The sequence below is a fragment of the Bombina bombina genome, chromosome 10, assembly GCF_027579735.1.
Source record: "Bombina bombina isolate aBomBom1 chromosome 10, aBomBom1.pri, whole genome shotgun sequence".
NCBI classification, from domain to species: Eukaryota; Metazoa; Chordata; class Amphibia; order Anura; family Bombinatoridae; genus Bombina; species Bombina bombina.
In genome coordinates this window covers 253186-273226 of record NC_069508.1, presented here as the reverse complement: position 1 = coordinate 273226, position 20041 = coordinate 253186, and positions in this window count along the sequence as shown.

Below are 20041 nucleotides of genomic sequence, written 5' to 3'. Positions count from 1 at the left end.
TGTGTGCTAGGTACTGCGTGTGCTAGGGACAGTGTGCTAGGTACTGCGTGTACTAGGTACAGTGTGTGCTAGGTACAGTGTGTGCTAGATACAGTGTGTGCAAGGTGCAGTGTGTGCAAGGTACTGCGTGTGCTAGGTACTGCGTGTGCTAGGTACAGTGTGTGCTAGTACAGTGTGTGCTATATACAGTGTGTGCTAGGTACAGTGTGTGCTAGGTACTGTGTGTGCTAGGTACTGTTTGTGCTAGGTACTGTTTGTGCTAGGTACAGTGTGTGCTAGGTACAGTGTGTGCTAGATACTGCGTGTGCTAGGTACAGTGTGTGCTAGTACAGTGTGTGCTATATACAGTGTGTGCTAGGTACAGTGTGTGCTAGGTACTGTGTGTGCTAGGTACTGTTTGTGCTAGGTACTGTTTGTGCTAGGTACTGTTTGTGCTAGGTACAGTGTGTGCTAGGTACAGTGTGTGCTAGATACTGCGTGTGCTAGGTACAGTGTGCTAGGTACTGCGTGTGCTAGATACTGCGTGTGCTAGGTACAGTGTGTGCTAGGTACTGTGTGTGCTAGGTACTGTTTGTGCTAGGTACTGTTTGTGCTAGGTACTGTTTGTGCTAGGTACAGTGTGTGCTAGGTACAGTGTGTGCTAGATACTGCGTGTGCTAGGTACAGTGTGTGCTAGATACTGCGTGTGCTAGGTACAGTGTGTGCTAGATACTGCGTGTGCTAGGTACAGTGTGTGCTAGATACTGCGTGTGCTAGGTACAGTGTGTGCTAGGTACTGTGTGTGCTAGGTGCTGTTTGTGCTAGGTACTGTTTGTGCTAGGTACTGTTTGTGCTAGGTACAGTGTGTGCTAGGTACAGTGTGTGCTAGATACTGCGTGTGCTAGGTACAGTGTGCTAGGTACAGTGTGTGCTAGGTACAGTGTGTGCTAGATACTGCGTGTGCTAGGGACAGTGTGCTAGGTACTGCGTGTGCTAGGTACAGTGTGTGCTAGGTACAGTGTGTGCTAGATACAGTGTGTGCAAGGTGCAGTGTGTGCAAGGTACTGCGTGTGCTAGGTACTGCGTGTGCTAGGTACAGTGTGTGCTAGTACAGTGTGTGCTATATACAGTGTGTGCTAGGTACAGTGTGTGCTAGGTACTGTGTGTGCTAGGTACTGTTTGTGCTAGGTACTGTTTGTGCTAGCTACAGTGTGTGCTAGGTACAGTGTGTGCTAGATACTGCGTGTGCTAGGTACAGTGTGTGCTAGTACGGGTGTGTGTATGAGGATGTCGTCTAAATACACCACAACACACTTTTGCAACATATCTCGTAGGACATCATTAATAAATTCCTGGAAAACAGCAGGAGCATTACATAGGCCAAAGAGCATTACAAGATACTCATAATGCCCGCTCCTGGTGTTAAATGCTGTTTTCCATTCGTGGCCCTCCTTGATCCTAACGAGAGTGTACGTTCCTCTCAAATCAAGAAAAGACTGTAGCTCCCTTGAGGCGGTCAAAGAGTTCCGTAATGAGCGGAATAGGGTAAGCATTCTTAATGGTAAGACGATTAAGACCCCTATAATCGATGCATGGTCTTAACTCGCCACCCTTTTTCTTCACATAGAAGAAGCCAGCCCCTGCAGGAGAGCAGGTTTTGCGGATAATCCCCTGCGACAGAGCATCGGCAAAATACTCCTCCATAGCACAATTCTCCGCAACAGACAGGGTAAACCCGGCCCTGAGGAGGAATAGCTCCGGGTTGCAGGTCTATGGCACAATCGTAAGACCGTTGAGGAGGCAACGTACCGGCATGCACCTTGTCAAAAACGTCTAGGAACTCTCGGTACTCCTCTGGCAATTGAGATACCAAAGAAGTTCACAAAACTTTAAATGGTTTCCGAAGACAAGTGGAAATACTTTGCGGAGACTTTGACAATATTTCGGACCTGCGCCAGTCAAGACTGGGATTGTGCTTTTTGAGCCAGGGATAACCCAGAACAACTGGAAAATGTGGATAATTTATCACCTTGATCTGGAGGGTTTCAAAATGGAGAGCCCCAACAGCCATGGATAACGGAGCGGTTTCGTGAGTAACGAGTGTGGGCTGAAGGTGCCTGCCATCAATGGCCTCAATAGCAAGCGGAACGGACAGAGGCAAAACAGGAATGGAGTGCTTTGATACAAAAGCACTGTCAATGAAATAGCCTGCAGCACCGGAATCAACAAGAGCCTGGGTAACTATGGAGGAGTCCACCCATGAAAGGACAACCATAACCAAAGGTTTCTCCTTTAGCGGTTCCGGGGACGAGGATAAACCACCCAAGGTCTGCCCCCAACAGGACCTTAGGTGTGAGCGTTTCCCGGCTGCGTAGGACAAGACTTCAAAAGGTGGCCCTGTAACCCACAATAGAGGCAGAGCCCTTCCCTCCTCCTAAAGGCCCTCTCCGCCACAGAGAGTGCTAGGCATTGTGTTTGCTAGGTACAGTTTGTGCTAAGTACAGTGTGTGCTAGGTACAGTGTGTACTGGTATAGTGTGTGTTGGGTACAGTGTGTGTTGGGTACAGTGTGTGCTGGGTACAGTGTGTGTTGGGTATAGTGTGTGCTGGGTACAGTGTGCGCTAGGTACAGTGTGCGCTAGGTACAGTGTGTTCTAGGTACAGTGTGCAAGGTTCAGTGTGTGCTAGGTACAGTGTGTGCTAGGTACTGCGTGTGCTAAGTACAGTGTGTGCTTGGTGCAGTGTGTGTTAGGTGCAGTGTGTGCTAGGTGCAGTGTGCGCTACGTGCAGTGTGTGTTAGGTACTACGTGTGCTAAGTGCAGTGTGTGCTACGTGCAGTGTGTGTTAGGTACTACGTGTGCTAAGTGCAGTGTGTGCTAGGTACAGTGTGTGTTAGGTACTACATGTGCTAAGTGCAGTGTGTGCTAGGTGCAGTGTGCGCTACGTGCAGTGTGTGTTAGGTACTACGTGTGCTAAGTGCAGTGTGTGCTACATGCAGTGTGTGTTAGGTACTACGTGTGCTAAGTGCAGTGTGTGCTAGGTACAGTGTGTGTTAGGTACTACATGTGCTAAGTGCAGTGTGTGCTAGGTACAGTGTGTGCTAGGTACAGTGTGTGCTAGGTACAGGGTGTGCTAGGTGCAGTGTGTGCTAGGTACTGCGTGAGCTAGGCATTGTGTGTGCTAGGTACAGTGTGTGCTAGGTTCAGTGTGTGCAAGGTACAGTGTGTGCAAGGTACAGTGTGTGCTAGGCACAGTGTGTGCTAGGTACTGCGTGTGCTAGGTACAGTGTGTAGGTACAGTGTGTGCTAGGTACAGTGTGTGCAAGGTACTGTCTGTGCTAGGTACAGTGTGTGCTAGGTACAGTGTGTGCTAGGTTCAGTGTGTGCTAGGTTCAGTGTGTGCTAGGTACAGTGTGTGCTAGGTTCAGTGTGTGCTAGGTTCAGTGTGTGCAAGGTACAGTGTGTGCTAGGTACAGTGTGTGCTAGGTACAGTGCGGTATGCTAGGTACAGTGTGTGCTAGGTACAATGTGTGCTAGGTACTGCGTGTGCTAGGTACAGTGTGTGCAAGGTACAGTGTGTGCTAGGTACTGCATGTGCAAGGTTCAGTGTGTGCAAGGTACAGTGTGTGCTAGGTACCGCATGTGCTAGGTACAGTGTGTTCTAGGTACAGTGTGTGCTAGGTACAGCATGTGCTAGGTACAGTGTGTGCAAGGTACAGTGTGTGCAAGGTACAGTGTGTGCTAGGCACAGTGTGTGCTAGGTACTGCGTGTGCTAGGTACAGTGTGTAGGTACACTGTGTGCTAGGTACAGTGTGTGCAAGGTACTGTCTGTGCTAGGTACAGTGTGTGCTAGGTACAGTGTGTGCTAGGTTCAGTGTGTGCTAGGTTCAGTGTGTGCTAGGTACAGTGTGTGCTAGGTTCAGTGTGTGCTAGGTTCAGTGTGTGCAAGGTACAGTGTGTGCTAGGTACAGTGTGTGCAAGGTACAGTGTATGCTAGGTACAGTGTGTGCAAGGTACAGTGTATGCTAGGTACAGTGTGTGCTAGGTACAGTGTGTGCTAGGTTCAGTGTGTGCAAGGTACAGTGTGTGCTAGGTACAGTGTGTGCTAGGTACAGTGTGTGCAAGGTACAGTGTATGCTAGGTACAGTGTGTGCTAGGTACTGCATGTGCAAGGTTCAGTGTGTGCAAGGTACAGTGTGTGCTAGGTACCGCATGTGCTAGGTACAGTGTGTTCTAGGTACAGTGTGTGCTAGGTACAGTGTATGCTAGGTATAGTGTGTGCTAGGTACAGTGTGTGCTAGGTTCAGTGTGTGCTAGGTTCAGTGTGTGCAAGGTACAGTGTGTGCTAGGTACAGTGTGTGCTAGGTACAGTGTGTGCAAGGTACAGTGTATGCTAGGTACAGTGTGTGCTAGGTACAGTGTGTGCTAGGTTCAGTGTGTGCAAGGTACAGTGTGTGCTAGGTACAGTGTGTGCTAGGTACTGCGTGTGCTAGGTACAGTGTGTGCAAGGTACAGTGTATGCTAGGTACAGTGTGTGCTAGGTACTGCATGTGCAAGGTTCAGTGTGTGCAAGGTACAGTGTGAGCTAGGTACCGCATGTGCTAGGTACAGTGTGTTCTAGGTACAGTGTGTGCTAGGTACAGCGTGTGCTAGGTACAGTGTGTGCTAGGTACAGCGTGTGCTAGGTACAGTGTGTGCTAGGTACAGTGTGTGCTAGGTACTGCGTGTGCTAGGTACTGCGTGTGCTAGGTACAGTGTGTGCTAGGTACTGCATGTGCTAGGTACAGTGTGTGCAAGGTACAGTGTGTGCTAGGTACAGTGTGTGCTAGGTACTGCGTGTGCTAGGTACAGTGTGTTCTAGGTACAGCGGGTACAGCGTGTGCAAGGTACAGTGTGTGCTAGGTACAGTGTGTGCTAGGTACAGTGTGTGCTAGGTACAGCGTGTGCTAGGTACAGTGTGTGCTAGGTACAGCGTGTGCTAGGTACAGCGTGTGCTAGGTACAGTGTGTGCTAGGTACTGCGTGTGCTAGGTACAGCGTGTGCTAGGTACAGTGTGTGCTAGGTACAGCGTGTGCTAGGTACAGAGTGTGCTAGGTACAGAGTGTGCTAGGTACAGTGTGTTATAGGTACAGTGTGTGCTAGGTACAGTGTGTGCTAGGTACAGCGTGTGCTAGGTACAGTGTGTGCTAGGTACAGTGTGTGCAAGGTACAGTGTGTGCTAGGTAAAGAGTGTGCTAGGTATAGTGTGTGCTAGGTACTGCGTGTGATAGGTACTGCATGTGCTAGGTACAGTGTTTGCTAGGTACTGCGTGTGCTAGGTACAGTTTGTGCTAGGTACAGTGTGTGTGCTAGGTACAGTGTGTGTGCTAGGTTCAGTGTGTGCTAGGTACAGTGTGTGCAAGGTACAGTGTGTGCTAGGTACAGTGTGTGCTAGGTATAGTGTGTGCTAGGTACTGCGTGTGCTAGGTACAGTGTGTGCTAGGTACTGCGTGTGCTAGGCACAGTGTGTGCAAGGTACAGTGTGTGCTAGGTACAGTGTGTGCTAGGTACTGCGTGTGCTAGGGACAGTGTGCTAGGTACTGCGTCTGCTAGGTACAGTGTGTGCTAGGTACAGTGTGTGCTAGATACAGTGTGTGCAAGGTGCAGTGTGTGCAAGGTACTGCGTGTGCTAGGTACTGCGTGTGCTAGGTACAGTGTGTGCTAGTACAGTGTGTGCTATATACAGTGTGTGCTAGGTACAGTGTGTGCTAGGTACTGTGTGTGCTAGGTACTGTTTGTGCTAGGTACTGTTTGTGCTAGGTACAGTGTGTGCTAGGTACAGTGTGTGCTAGATACTGCGTGTGCTAGGTACAGTGTGTGCTAGTACAGTGTGTGCTATATACAGTGTGTGCTAGGTACAGTGTGTGCTAGGTACTGTGTGTGCTAGGTACTGTGTGTGCTAGGTACTGTTTGTGCTAGGTACTGTTTGTGCTAGGTACTGTTTGTGCTAGGTACAGTGTGTGCTAGGTACAGTGTGTGCTAGATACTGCGTGTGCTAGGTACAGTGTGTGCTAGGTACTGCGTGTGCTAGGGACAGTGTGCTAGGTACTGCGTGTGCTAGGTACAGTGTGTGCTAGGTACAGTGTGTGCTAGATACAGTGTGTGCAAGGTGCAGTGTGTGCAAGGTACTGCGTGTGCTAGGTACTGCGTGTGCTAGGTACAGTGTGTGCTAGTACAGTGTGTGCTATATACAGTGTGTGCTAGGTACAGTGTGTGCTAGGTACTGTGTGTGCTAGGTACTGTTTGTGCTAGGTACTGTTTGTGCTAGGTACAGTGTGTGCTAGGTACAGTGTGTGCTAGATACTGCGTGTGCTAGGTATAGTGTGTGCTAGTACAGTGTGTGCTATATACAGTGTGTGCTAGGTACAGTGTGTGCTAGGTACTGTGTGTGCTAGGTACTGTTTGTGCTAGGTACTGTTTGTGCTAGGTACAGTGTGTGCTAGGTACAGTGTGTGCTAGATACTGCGTGTGCTAGGTACAGTGTGTGCTATGTACTGCGTGTGCTAGACGCAGTGTGTGCTAGGCGCAGTGTGTGCTAGGCGCAGTGTGTGTTAGGCGTAGTGTGTGTTAGGCGTAGTGTGTGCTAGGTGCAGTGGGTGCTAGGTACAATGGGTGCTTGGTACAGTGGGTGCTAGGTGCAGTGGGTGCTAGGTGCAGTGGGTGCTAGGTGCAGTGGATGCTAGGTGCAGTGGGTGCTAGGTACAGTGGGTGCTTGGTACAGTGGGTGCTAGGTACAGTGTGTATGCTGGGTACAGTGTGTGTGCTGGGTACAGTGCTTGCGCTGGGTACAGTGCTTGCGCTGGGTACAGTGTGTTCTAGGTTCAGCGAATACTAGGTATAGTGAGTGTGCTAGATACAGTGTGTGCTAGGTACAGTGTGTACTAGGTACAACGTGTAAAGGAAGTAACACTTTTGACTACCAGCTACTTTGAGTGTCTGTTCACCCTAAGTCTCTTTAGCGACCTTCCAATCTTCGGTCACTCCTCTTTCATGCTCCTATGTCTTACTGTTTTGGCTTATATTACTGAAATATTGAGAGATTGACATGATGTTATGTATCACCGGAATATATTCTTCTTGAAGTACACAATTCCTTGATCTAGGAGCCACTAGTTACTTTCCCAACATATGACACCTTATGGTTATCCATTAGCTATAGAATTATTCTATGTAATTCCTAAGCAGTTATCTCCTACAACTAGCCCTGACATTACCTAATAGTCTTACCTCTTGTTTAAAGCTATCACTTACTACTTTTGTTGACTAGTATGTTTGAAGAAGACTTTCGCCTAGATTTAGAGTTTGGCTGCTTTTTAACGCCCGTTGGTATTTAGAGTCAGGCAGGAAAGGGTCTATCGCTCACTTTCTTTCCGCAACTCGAGGCTACCGCAGATCCCCTTACGTCAATTGCGTATCCTATCTTTTCAATGGGATTTGCCTAACGCTGATATTACGAGTCTTGGAAGAAGTGAGCGGTAGAGCCGGTACCGACAAGACTCCTACCGTCAAAAAAAGTCAGTAGTTAAGAGCTTTATGGGCTAACGCCGGAACATAAAGCTCTTAACTAATGTGCTATAAAGTACACTAACACCCATAAACTACCTATGAACCCCTAAACCGAGGCCCCCCCCACATCGCAAACCCTATAATACATTTTTTTAACCCCTAATCTGCCACCCCCGCTATCGCTGACACCTACATTATATTATTAACCCCTAATCTGCCGCTCCGGACACCGCCGCAACCTACATTATCGCTATGAACCCCTAATCTGCTGAGCCCTAACATTGCCAACACCTACATTATATTTATTAACCCCTAATCTGCCCCCCCCCAACGTCGCCGCCACCTACCTACAATTATTAACCCCTAATCTGCCGACCGGACATCGCCGCCACTATAATAAATGTATTAACCCCTAAACCGCCGCACTCCCGCCTCGCAAACACTATAATACATTTTATTAACGCCTAATTTGCCCTCCCTAACATCGCCGCCACCTACCTACAAATATTAACCCCTAATCTGCCGCCCCCACCTTTGCCGCTACTATAATAAAGTTATTAACCCCTAAACCTAAATCTAATCCAATCAGCCAATCGGATTGACCTCGCATAGAATGCGAGAACAATCCGATTGGCTGATTGGATCAGCCAATCGGATTGAACTTCAATCTGATTGGCTGATTGAATCAGCCAATCAGATTTTTCCTACCTTAATTCCGATTGGCTGATAGAATCCTATCAGCCAATCGGAATTCGAGGGATGCCATCTTGGATGAGTTATTAACTATTTAATATCTATTGTACCTAGTTAAAATAAATACAAAGTTGCCTGTAAAATAAATATAAATCCTAAAATAGCTACAATGTAACTATTAGTTATATTGTAGCTATATTAGGGTTTATTTTATAGGTAAGTATTTAGTTTTAAATAGGAATAATATATTTAATTATAGTAAATTTATTTAGATTAATTTAAATTATATTTAACTTAGGGGGGTGTTAGGGTTAGACTTAGGTTTAGGGGTTAATAACTTTATTATAGTAGCGGCGATGTTGGGGGCGTGAGATTAGGGGTGAATAATTGTAGGTAGGTGGCAGAGATGTTAGGGAGGGCAGATTAGGGGTTAATACAATTTATTATAGTGTTTGCAAGGCGGGAGTGCGGTGGTTTAGGGGTTAATACATTTATTATAGTGGCGGCGAGGTCTTGTTGGCAGATTAGTGGTTAATAAGTGTAGGTAGGTGGCGGCGACGTTGGGGGGCAGATTAGGTGGTAATAAATATAATATAGGTGTCGGCGATGTTAGGGGCAGCAGATTAAGGGTTCATAGCGATAATGTAGGTTGTGGCGGTGTACGGAGCAGCAGATTAGGGGTTAATAATATAATGTAGGTGTCAGCGATAGCGGGGGCGGCAGATTAGGGGTTAATAAGTGTAAGGTTAGGGGTGTTTAGACTCTGGGTTCATGTTAGGGTGGTAGGTGTAGACTTCAAGGGGCCCATTTATCAAAGGGCTTGCGGACCTGATCCGACACTGCGGATCAGGTCCGCAAGACCTCGCTAAATGCGGAGAGCAATACGCTCTCCACATTTAACATTGCACCAGCAGCTCACAAGAGCTGCTGGTGCAACGCCGCCCCCTGCTGACTCGCGGCCAATCGGCCGCCAGCAGGGAGCTGTCAATCAACCCGATCGTATTCGATCGGGTTGATTTCCGGCAGTTCCTGTCCGCCTGCTCAGAGCAGGCGGACAGGGTTATGAAGCAGCGGTCTTTAGACCGCTGCTTCATAACTTGTGTTTCTGGCGAGTCTGAAGACTCGCCAGAAACACGGCCCTTCAAGCTCCATACGGAGCTTGATAAATGGGCCTGCAAGAGTGTTTCCCCATAGGAAACAATGGGGCTGCGTTAGGAGCTGAACGCTGCATTTTTGCAGGTGTTAGTTTTTTTTTCAGCCAGCTCAGCCCCATTGTTTCCTATAGGGATATCGTGCACGAGCACGTTTTTCCAGCTTACCGCTACCGTAAGCAGCCCTGGTATTGAGGGTTGAAGTGGAGCTAAATTATGCTCAACGCTCCCTTTCTGAGCCTAACGCAGCCCCTCAGACAACTCTAAATACCAGCGTTGTCTTAAGGGTGCGCTGGGAAAAAAAGGAGCGTTAGCACCGCGGGTCTTTACCGACAAAACTCTAAATCTAGGCGTTTGCTTTTTGGAGCACTAAATTTAGTTTATACGCATCAACTCCCCCCCCCCCCCCCCATACTCAGAGCCCACATCAGGCTTCAATCTAGGTGAATTATTTTCACCACAAATCCTTGCAATTTACTTATGTATCAATGTCTTGATAGCAATTGTAACCGGACCTGCGTGTCTGATCCTTTTGTATGTGTCTGTTTGAACAGGGGTCCTGCGTGTCCCCAAGTGTTACTGTTAATTCTAAAACCAAATAAAAATTAATTTAAAAAAAAAGCTATGAATGCTTGTTTGTCTTTCACTGGGACCAGAGTAGCTGGACCAGTAATAGTAGTTAGGGAAACTACTGTTAGTCTCCTAACAGGAGAAGGCCTTTTTGTTTTGTATTTTCTGTTGCTGCTGAAAAGCATTTTTCATTTGAAGGGGAAGTATACCCTGTCTCTGGAAAAAGACTGTTTTACTTTTCTTAAAGAAAAGTTTCATACAAAATACAGTTGCCTGACCGTATTTGCAGTGGCCTTTCCACAAATGGTGGCAGCGGTGGGATTGGTGTCGCACCTGCTTAACTGACACAAGAGCCTTAAAGGTACGGAACCCACACACAAAAAAATGGAGGATATTGTAAAGGCCCTGCTACAGGCTACTTCCGTGCAGCAGGAGACTAACAAGCAAGCTGCAGCTTCTGTAACAGCCCAACAGGAAACTAACAGGCTTCTAGCTAGACAAATTGGAGCTTTAAGTGAAACACATAAAGATATCCTGGAACGCCTTAGTACCCAAAGGGTACCTGTTCAAGCTGGAGGTGTAAGCAGGATACAAGCAAGCAGTTGTCTGCAGAAAATGACTCCAAATGATGATGTGGAGACCTACCTGCTCGCGTTTGAACGAACGGCCACCCGTGAAGCTTGGCCTCCAGAGCAGTGGGCCGGTATAATTGCTCCTTTCCTCCTTGGAGAAGCACAAAAAGCTTTTTACGACCTGGAAGAGGAGACTGCTGCAGATTACCAAAAATTAAAGTCTGAAATTCTGGCACGGTTGGGGGCGCACAAATCATGGAGACCCTGGTGCTAGACAGATTTTTGAGAGAGCTTCCCCATGGTCTACGTGAATGGGTCAGTCAAGGAAACGCCACAACCTATGATAGCATGGTAGCTCAAGTAGAACGATATCTGTCTGCAAAGGACTTTTAAAAGTCTTCCCCTAAGGCATTTGCTTTGATTCCGAGGCCAAGACCCCAAAAGGGTGAGCCTGAAGCGGAGTCTGGATTGGGAGTGCCTTTGAACAGGACAGACTCTAGAGACCGCACTACAGTTAAAGAGGATCGCTTTGGTGGAAATGGACATGTTAGGGCGAGGTGTCCTAACCTCGCAGAAGCGATGCAGTGTGGACTAGTGGAGTATCCTATAAACTTTTGTGGACTATTATGTTTAGCTGGGCTGGTGGAAAGTTAGAGTTACAGTGCTTATGAACAATCAAAAAGTAGGGGCACTAATTAACTCTGGTAGTGCCTTGACTTTGGCGGCAGGTGGCTTAATCAAGTCTGCTAATGTACAAAAACATAAAACAATGTGAGTGCTTTGTATTCACGGGTGCACTGTACGATATCCAACTGTCAGTGTAGAGGTTTTTGTGCAAGGAAGACTAGTAAAGATCTCAGCAGTAGTAGTACCTCGATTACCCTATCCCCTAGTCATAGGGAGGAACTTCCCTGACTTCAGTTCCCTGTTACAGTCGCCAATAACTTCTAAACAGGAGGAACCTGTGGGTTATCGAGAAGGTACTGGTATTGGTGAGATTTTTCCTTTCACTCACCCTGACTTATATGTTGATAACCCAAAAAGAGGTAAAACCAGACGGGAATGCAGAGAGAGTAGGTTGAGATTTAATAAAGCTGTAAACGAAGTATTATTAAACGAAGGGAAAAAACGGTCCACTAAAGGTGTGGCCACACAATATAACAAAGAGGATGTAGAGGTTATACAAAGAGAACCTGACAAAGACCATGATAGTGAGGCTGGTGTAAGTGATCCAAGAATATTGGATACTGCCAGTGATAGTTTTGGGCGAGACCAGGCAGGTGATTCATTGTTATAGAATGCTAGGAGCAGAGTGGTGGAGGTAAACGGTGTACTCGTAGAGGGCCACACAAAGGATACATATCCCTATTTTATCCTAAAAAATGATCTCCTTTACAGGGTAACTAACCTACGACGATGGTCAAGAGATTGAGCAACTAGTTGTGCCTTCCTCCTATACCAGAAAGGTGCTTGATTTTTCCCACTCTCTCCTCTTAGGGGGACACCTGGGGGTGGAAAAAACTCAAGAACGGGTTCTCAGGAGATTCTTTAGGCCAGGCATATATGAGGGGATTATAAAGGTTTTGTGCCTCTTGTCCAGAGTGCCAATTGCCATCACCAAAGCCCAAGTTAAAGGCCCCACTCATATCTCTTCCCATAATAGATGTGCCATTTGAGAGGATTGGCATGGACCTAGTGGGCCCATTGGAAAAATCTGCTCTAGGTCACCAGTAAATTTTAGTTATACTCAATTATGCAACCCGGTATCCGGAGGCTATTCCTCTACGTAAGGCAAATGCCAAAACTATAGCAAAGGAACTGGTTCAGGTTTTTTCCCGGGTTGGCATACCAAAGCAAATACTTACAGACCAGGGTACGCCATTTGTCTAACGTATTATTAAGGAGTTATGCCAGCTGTTTAACATACATCCCCTAAGAACATCAGTGGGCCATCCCCAAACGATGGACTAGTAGAAAGATTTAACCGTACTCTAAAAGGGATGTTAAGAAAAGTGGTTAGCAGGGATGGAAGTTATTGAGACTTACTGCTTCCCTACTTGTTATTTGCTGTTCAAGAGATTCCTCAAAGCTCCACAGGTTTTTCCCCGTTTGAGTTACTGTACGGGAGGCACCCCCGTGGTATTCTGAATATACTGAAAGAAACTTGGTAGGAACAAGGTGTCCCAGGAACTAATATGGTGCAACATGTGGAGCAAATCCAAGAGCGTTTGACTTGAATTGTTCCTCTTGTTTGCCAGCACCTGGAACAGGCTCAGGGTACCCAAAAACTCTACTATGACCAGAGTGCTAAAGTAAGACAGTTCAACAGGGGCGACCGGGTAATGGTTCTAGTCCCAACTGTCGAAAGTAAGCTTATGGCACGTTGGCAGGGGCCATATGAAATTTTAGATCAGATAAACCCAGTGAACTATAGTGTTAGCCAGACTGCAGAAAGAAGGAGGCAGTGCTTCATGTAAACCTCCTTAAGCCATGCAAGGATAGGGAAGCCTGTACAGTAGCAGTGGGGGGGACACAGGCAGATTCTCTAACCACAGAGCAATCAGTATCAGTTTCCATAGAACTGACCCCTCAGCAAGCAGAAGAAGCTAGAAGCTTAGTTGAGAGGAATAGGGATGTTTTTTTCCCCAATACCTGGTAGAACCTAAGAGATTACACATAAAATTATCACAGAACCAGGAGTGACCCTTAGGTTTAAACCATACCGAATTCCTGAAGCAAAAAGACTAGCTGTAAGGGCTGAAGTTAAGAAAATGCTCGAGCTAGGGGTGATAGAAGAGTCTCTAAGGAATTGGTTAAGCCCAATCGTACAAGTGCCTAAACCTGATGGGTCTATCAGGTTCTGTAACGACTTTAGGAAATTAAATGAGATCTCTAAGTTTGACGCATATCCCATGCCTCGGGTTGATGAATTAGTAAAGAGACTAGCAAAGGCCAGGGCCCCTATTTAACAATGGTCTGTCGGACCTGATCCAACAGTGCGGATCAAGTCCGACAGACCTCGCTGAATGCGGAGAGCAATACGCTCTCCGTATTCAGCATTGCACCAGCAGCTCTTGTGAGCTGCTGGTGCAATGCCGCCCGCTGCAGATTTGCGGCCAATCGGCCAACCTTTCAAAGGTTGATGGACAAGTTGCTTAGACCTCATGCCATGTATGCTGCTGCATATCTGGATTATGTGATCATTCATAGCTCAGACTGGGATTCCCATCTAAAAAAAGTGCAGGCAGTGTTAGACACATTTAGAAAGGCGGGGCTGACAGCCTTCTAAATGTACTATCGGTTTGGCTGAGGCTAAATATTTGGGATATGTAGTTGGTAGAGGAATGGTAAAGCCCCAACTTAACAAGATAGAAGCTATACAGCACTGGCCAAGGCCACTGAGGAAGAAGCAAGTCAGAGCCTTTCTAGGTATCGTAGGCTACTACCGGAGGTTCATTCCCCAGCTCCCCTCACTGACCATATGTCAGGGTTTTTTTCCCTGCTTTGTTTGCCATGTGCTGCTGGCAGCCATTTTACTCACCTCTCTTGCTGACTCTGGTGCATACTGTGTGATGCTGCTCATTTCCTGCACTTTCTTTTATGGCCAGACTGGTGTGTATCATCCGTGTGAGACAGGATGCAGTCTGAGAATTCTGATGTCATCACTTATTATTTAAAGGGACTCTGTTCAGTATGCTTTGCCCTTGCATTGTCTCAGACCTGTTTGTGAGAGCTCCTGTGTATTACCTGGCTGTCTGACGTCGCTCCTGGGTCCTGATCCCTGGCTTGTTCCTGACTCTGCTGTTCTCGTTGTTCCTGATTCCGGCTCGTCTGACTATTTGCTTTGGCTCCTGAGTCGGCTCGTCTGACTATTCGCTTTGGTTCCTGAATCGGCTCGTCTGACTACCAGCTCTGGTTTTGATTCCTGGCTTGTTATTTGACTTGTGGACTTTTAATTATTTTTTGCTTTTAATAAAGGTGTGATTATTTTTGCACTTCTCGTCTCAGTCTGATTCCTGGCATCCTGACATTACGCAAGGGCCATTAATCCTAATCTACCTTTACCTGCCATAATTTTCAGGATGGATGAACAGGATCACCGCTTGGATCAATTTGCACTAGCCCTGCAAACCCTGCTGACTCACACTGCACATTTGGACCAAAGTGTCCCGCAAGTTATGACTGTTCCTGTTTCCGCTGCTGCACCTAGTCCTACCAGGAGCATGTCCGGTTCTGCACCTCTACCTCAGCGATATGGAGGCGATCCTAATCAGTGCAGAGGGTTTTTGAACCAGGTGGGCATTTACTTTTAGATGTTACCTCAGGTTGTTTCCCTCTGACAGAGCTAAGGTGGGATTTCTCATCTCGTTACTCTCTGACACAGCTCTTGCCTGGGCTAATCCCTTGTGGGAGACTAATAAACCTGTGATTTCAAATTACCCTGAATTTGTGGCCTCCTTTTGAAGGGCATTTGATGTTCCGGCTCGCTCCTCCTCTGCTGCTAAACGACTCATGTCCATTCAGCAAGGTTCAAGATCTGTTGCTCAGTATTCCATTGAGTTCCGTACGCTTGCCGCAGAGGTAGGTTGGACCAATGAAGCCCTTGTTGCCGCAGCCTTTCATGGGCTTTCTGATGCGATTAAAGATGAAGTTGCTGCCAGAGATTTACCAGAGGATCTCGAGGTATTGGTGTCTTTTTTGATCCTAATTGACATCAGACTCAGAGAGAGGTCCTCTTTCAAGGAGCCCTTGCGGAAGCCTCCTTTTCCGTTGTCTCCTATGTGTTCGTTCCCACCCATGCCTCCCTCTACTGCTGAGCCTATGCCTTTTGAAGTCTTGTCCTACATGGCCGGGAAACGCTCACACCTAAGGTCCTGTCGGGGGCAGACCTTGGGTGGTTTATCCTCGTCCCCGGAACCTCTAAAGGAGAAACCTTTTGTCACGGTTGTCCTTTCCTGGATGGACTCCTCCATAGTCACCCAGGCTCTTGTTGACTCCGGTGCTGCAGGCTATTTCATTGACAGTGCTTTTGTATCTAAGCACTCCATTCCTGTTTTGCCTTGTTCCGTTCCGCTTGCTATTGAGGCCCGCACTCGTTATTTACAAAACTGCTCCGTTATTCATGGCTGTTGGGGCTCTCCATTTTGAAACCCTCCAGTTCCAGGTGATAAACTCTCTGCATTTTCCGGTTGTTCTGGGTTATCCCTGGCTCCAAAAGCACAATCCCAGTCTCGACTGGCACAGGTCAGAAATTTTGTCGTGGTCTCCGCAATGTATTTCCACTTGTTTTCGGAAACCAGTTAAAGTCTTGTGCACTTCTTCGGTATCTCAATTGCCAGAGGAGTACCGAGAGTTCCTAGACATTTTTGACAAGGTGCATGCCGGTACGTTGCATCCTCAACGGTCTTACGATTGTGCCATAGACCTGCAACCCGGAGCCATTCCTCCTCGGGGCCGGGTTTACCCTCTGTCTGTTGCAGAGAATTGTGCTATGGAGGAGTATGTTGCCGATGCTCTGTCGAGGGGGATTATCCGCAAATCCTGCTCTCCTGCAGGGGCTGGCTTCTTCTTTGTGAAGAAAAAGAGTGGCGAGTTAAGACCATGCATCGATTATAGGGGTCTTAATTGTCTTACCATTAAGAATGCTTACCCTATTCCGATCATTACAGAACTCTTTGGCCGCCTCAAGGGAGCTACGGTGTTTACTAAACTTGATTTGAGAGGAGCGTACAATCTTGTTAGGATCAAGGAGGGCCACGAATGAAAAACAGCATTTAACACCAGGAGCGGGCATTATGAGTATCTTGTAATGCCATTTGGCCTATGTAATGCTCCTGCTGTTTTCCAGGAATTTATTAATGATGTCCTACAAGATATGTTGCAACAGTGTGTTGTGGTGTCCTTAGACGACATCCTCATACACTCACCCACACTTGAGGCTCATCGTTCTGATGTTACACGGGTTCTTCAGAGACTACGTGAGAACGGCCTGTTTTGTAAACTCGAGAAATGTGAGTTCCATCAGACTCAAGTAACCTTTCTAGGTTATGTTATCTCCGTTGCAGGGTTCTCCATGGATCCTGACAAGTTATCTGCAGTTCTGTAGTGGCCTCGCCCAGTTGGTCTTCAGTCTATTCAACGTTTTTTGGGGTTCGCCAATTACTATAGAAAGTTTATTAAAAACTCTTCTTCCTTGGTCAAACCTATCTCAGGCATGACCCGTAAAGAGAATGATTCACTCCATTGGTCACCTACTGCCATTAAGGCCTTTGATAGTCTTAAAGGGACACTGAACCCAATTTTTTTCTTTTGTAATTCAGAAAGAGCATGCAATTTTAAGCAACTTTCTAATTTACTCCTATTATCAATTTTTCTTCGTTCTCTTGCTATCATTATTTGAAAAAGAAGGCATCTAAGCTTTTTTTTGTTTCAGTACTCTGGACAGCACTTTTTTATTGGTGGATGAATTTATCCACCAATCAGCAAGGACAACCCAGGTTGTTCACCAAAAATGGGCCGGCATCTAAACTTACATTCTTGCATTTCAAATAAAGATACCAAGAGAATGAAGAAAATTTGATAATAGGAGTAAATTAGAAAGTTGCTTAAAATTTCATGCTCAATCTGAATCACGAAAGAAAAATTTTGGGTACAGTGTCCCTTTAAGACTGCCTTTGCTGCCGCTCCAGTTCTGGCTCATCCTAACCCTGTCCTGCCTTTCGTTCTTGAGGTCGATGCGTCTGAGACTGAAGTAGGTGCCCTCTTGTCTCAACGTCCTACGCCTGACGGTTTCTTGCATCCATGTGGTTCCTTCTCTAAGAAATTGTCTCCAGCGGAGTGCAATTATGAAAATGGCGACAGGGAATTACTGGCCATAATTTTGGTACTCAAGGAATGGAGGCATCTTCTCAAGGGTACTAGCGTGCCAGTGCTCATTCTTGCTAACCACAAGAATTTAACTTATCTATCTGAAGCAAAATGTTTGTAGCCCCGACAGGCCAGATGGGCGCTATTTTTGTCTCGGTTTAATTATGTGGTCTCCTACCTGCCTGGTAGTAAGAATGTGATTTGCATACAAAGAGAGAAGCGCTCTACCAGGAACAAACAACAGCTCAGTGGCTTGTTCTATGGCGATTTACCACCCGGAAGCAGCCTCTTTTAGACCAGTGTGCTTTTCACAGAAGAAAACTTTCCTGAAATTTATCCCGCCAAGTAAGGTCAGTCCAGCCCCGAAATACCAGGCAATTCTCCTCTGAACAAGGAACATTACAACCCCAGACGATCGTTTCGGCCTCCTATGGGCCTCGTCAGTGAGGTGCAGCCACATTCTTCTAAGCACACTGGGCAAGGAGTCCACGTCTGGTTTCCCCCATCACCCATAGGGAGACTTCATAATAATTTGCATACAAAGAGAGAAGCGCTCTACCAGGAACGAACAACAGCTCAGTGGCTTGTTCTATGGCGATTTACCACCCGGAAGCAGCCTCTTTTAGACCAGTGTGCTTTTCACAGAAGAAAACTTTCCTGAAGTATATCAGTCTGATCCCGCCAAGTAAGGTCTGTCCAGCCCCGAAATACCAGGCAATTCTCCTCTGAACAAGGAACATGACAACCCCAGATGATCGTTTCGTCCTCCTATGGGCCTCGTCAGTGAGGTGCAGCCACATTCCTCTAAGCACACTGGGCAAGGAGTCCACGTCTGGTTTCCCCCATAACCCATAGGGAGACTTCCCCAGGGTCATAATAATTTGCATACAAAGAGAGAAGCGCTCTACCAGGAACGAACAACAGCTCAGTGGCTTGTTCTATGGCAATTTACCACCCGGAAGCAGCCTCTTTTAGACCAGTGTGCTTTTCACAGAAGAAAACTTTCCTGAAGTATATCAGTCTGATCCCGCCAAGTAAGGTCAGTCCAGCCCCGAAATACCAGGCAATTCTCCTCTGAAAAAGAACATGACAACCCCAGACGATCGTTTCGGCCTCCTATGGGCCTCGTCAGTGAGGTGCAGCCACATTCCTCTAAGCACACTGGGCAAGGAGTCCACGTCTGGTTTCCCCCATCACCCATAGGGAGACTTCATAATAATTTGCATACAAAGAGAGAAGCGCTCTACCAGGAACGAACAACAGCTCAGTGGCTTGTTCTTTGGCGATTTACCACCCGGAAGCAGCCTCTTTTAGACCAGTGTGCTTTTCACAGAAGAAAACTTTCCTGAAGTATATCAGTCTGATCCCGCCAAGTAAGGTCAGTCCAGCCCCGAAATACCAGGCAATTCTCCTCTGAACAAGGAACATGACAACCCCAGACGATTGTTTCGGCCTCCTATGGGCCTCGTCAGTGAGGTGCAGCCACATTTCTCTAAGCACACTGGGCAAGGAGTCCACGTCTTGTTTCCCCCATCACCCATAGGGAGACTTCCCCAGGGTCATAATAATTTGCATACAAAGAGAGAAGCGCTCTACCAGGAACGAACAACAGCTCAGTGGCTTGTTCTATGGCGATTTACCACCCGGAAGCAGCCTCTTTTAGACCAGTGTGCTTTTCACAGAAGAAAACTTTCCTGAAGTATATCAGTCTGATCCCGCCAAGTAAGGTCAGTCCAGCCCCGAAATACCAGGCAATTCTCCTCTGAACAAGGAACATGACAACCCCAGACGATTGTTTCGGCCTCCTATGGGCCTCGTCAGTGAGGTGCAGCCACATTCCTCTAAGCACACTTGGCAAGGAGTCCACGTCTGGTTTCCCCCATCACCCATAGGGAGACTTCCCCAGGGTCATAATAATTTGCATACAAACAGAGAAGCGCTCTACCAGGAACGAACAACAGCTTAGTGGCTTGTTCTATGGCGATTTACCACCCGGAAGCAGCCTCTTTTAGACCAGTGTGCTTTTCACAGAAGAAAACTTTCCTGAAGTATATCAGTCTGATCCCGCCAAGTAAGGTCAGTCCAGCCCCGAAATACCAGGCAATTCTCCTCTGAACAAGGAACATGACAACCCCAGACGATCGTTTTGGCCTCCTATGGGCCTCGTCAGTGAGGTGCAGCCACATTCCTCTAAGCACACTGGGCAAGGAGTCCACGTCTGGTTTCCCCCATCACCCATAGGGAGACTTCCCCAGGGTCATAATAATTTGCATACAAAGAGAGAAGCGCTCTACCAGGAACGAACAACAGCTCAGTGGCTTGTTCTATGGCGATTTACCACCCGGAAGCAGCCTCTTTTAGACCAGTGTGCTTTTCACAGAAGAAAACTTTCCTGAAGTATATCAGTCTGATCCCGCCAAGTAAGTAAGAATGTGAGGGCTGATATCCTCTCTCGACAATTTTCGCCTCTGTCCAAGGAGGAGTCTGTACCCACTCCAGTTATACCTCCTGACCATATTTTGGCTACCATACGTACTAATTTGACTTCTCCCTTGGGGGAGGAGATCCTGGCTGCACAAACCAATGCACACTTACCACTATCCTAAAGCCGCAGGTCACCCAGGCAAGAACCAAATGATTTGGTCTGTCACTCGACAATTTTGGT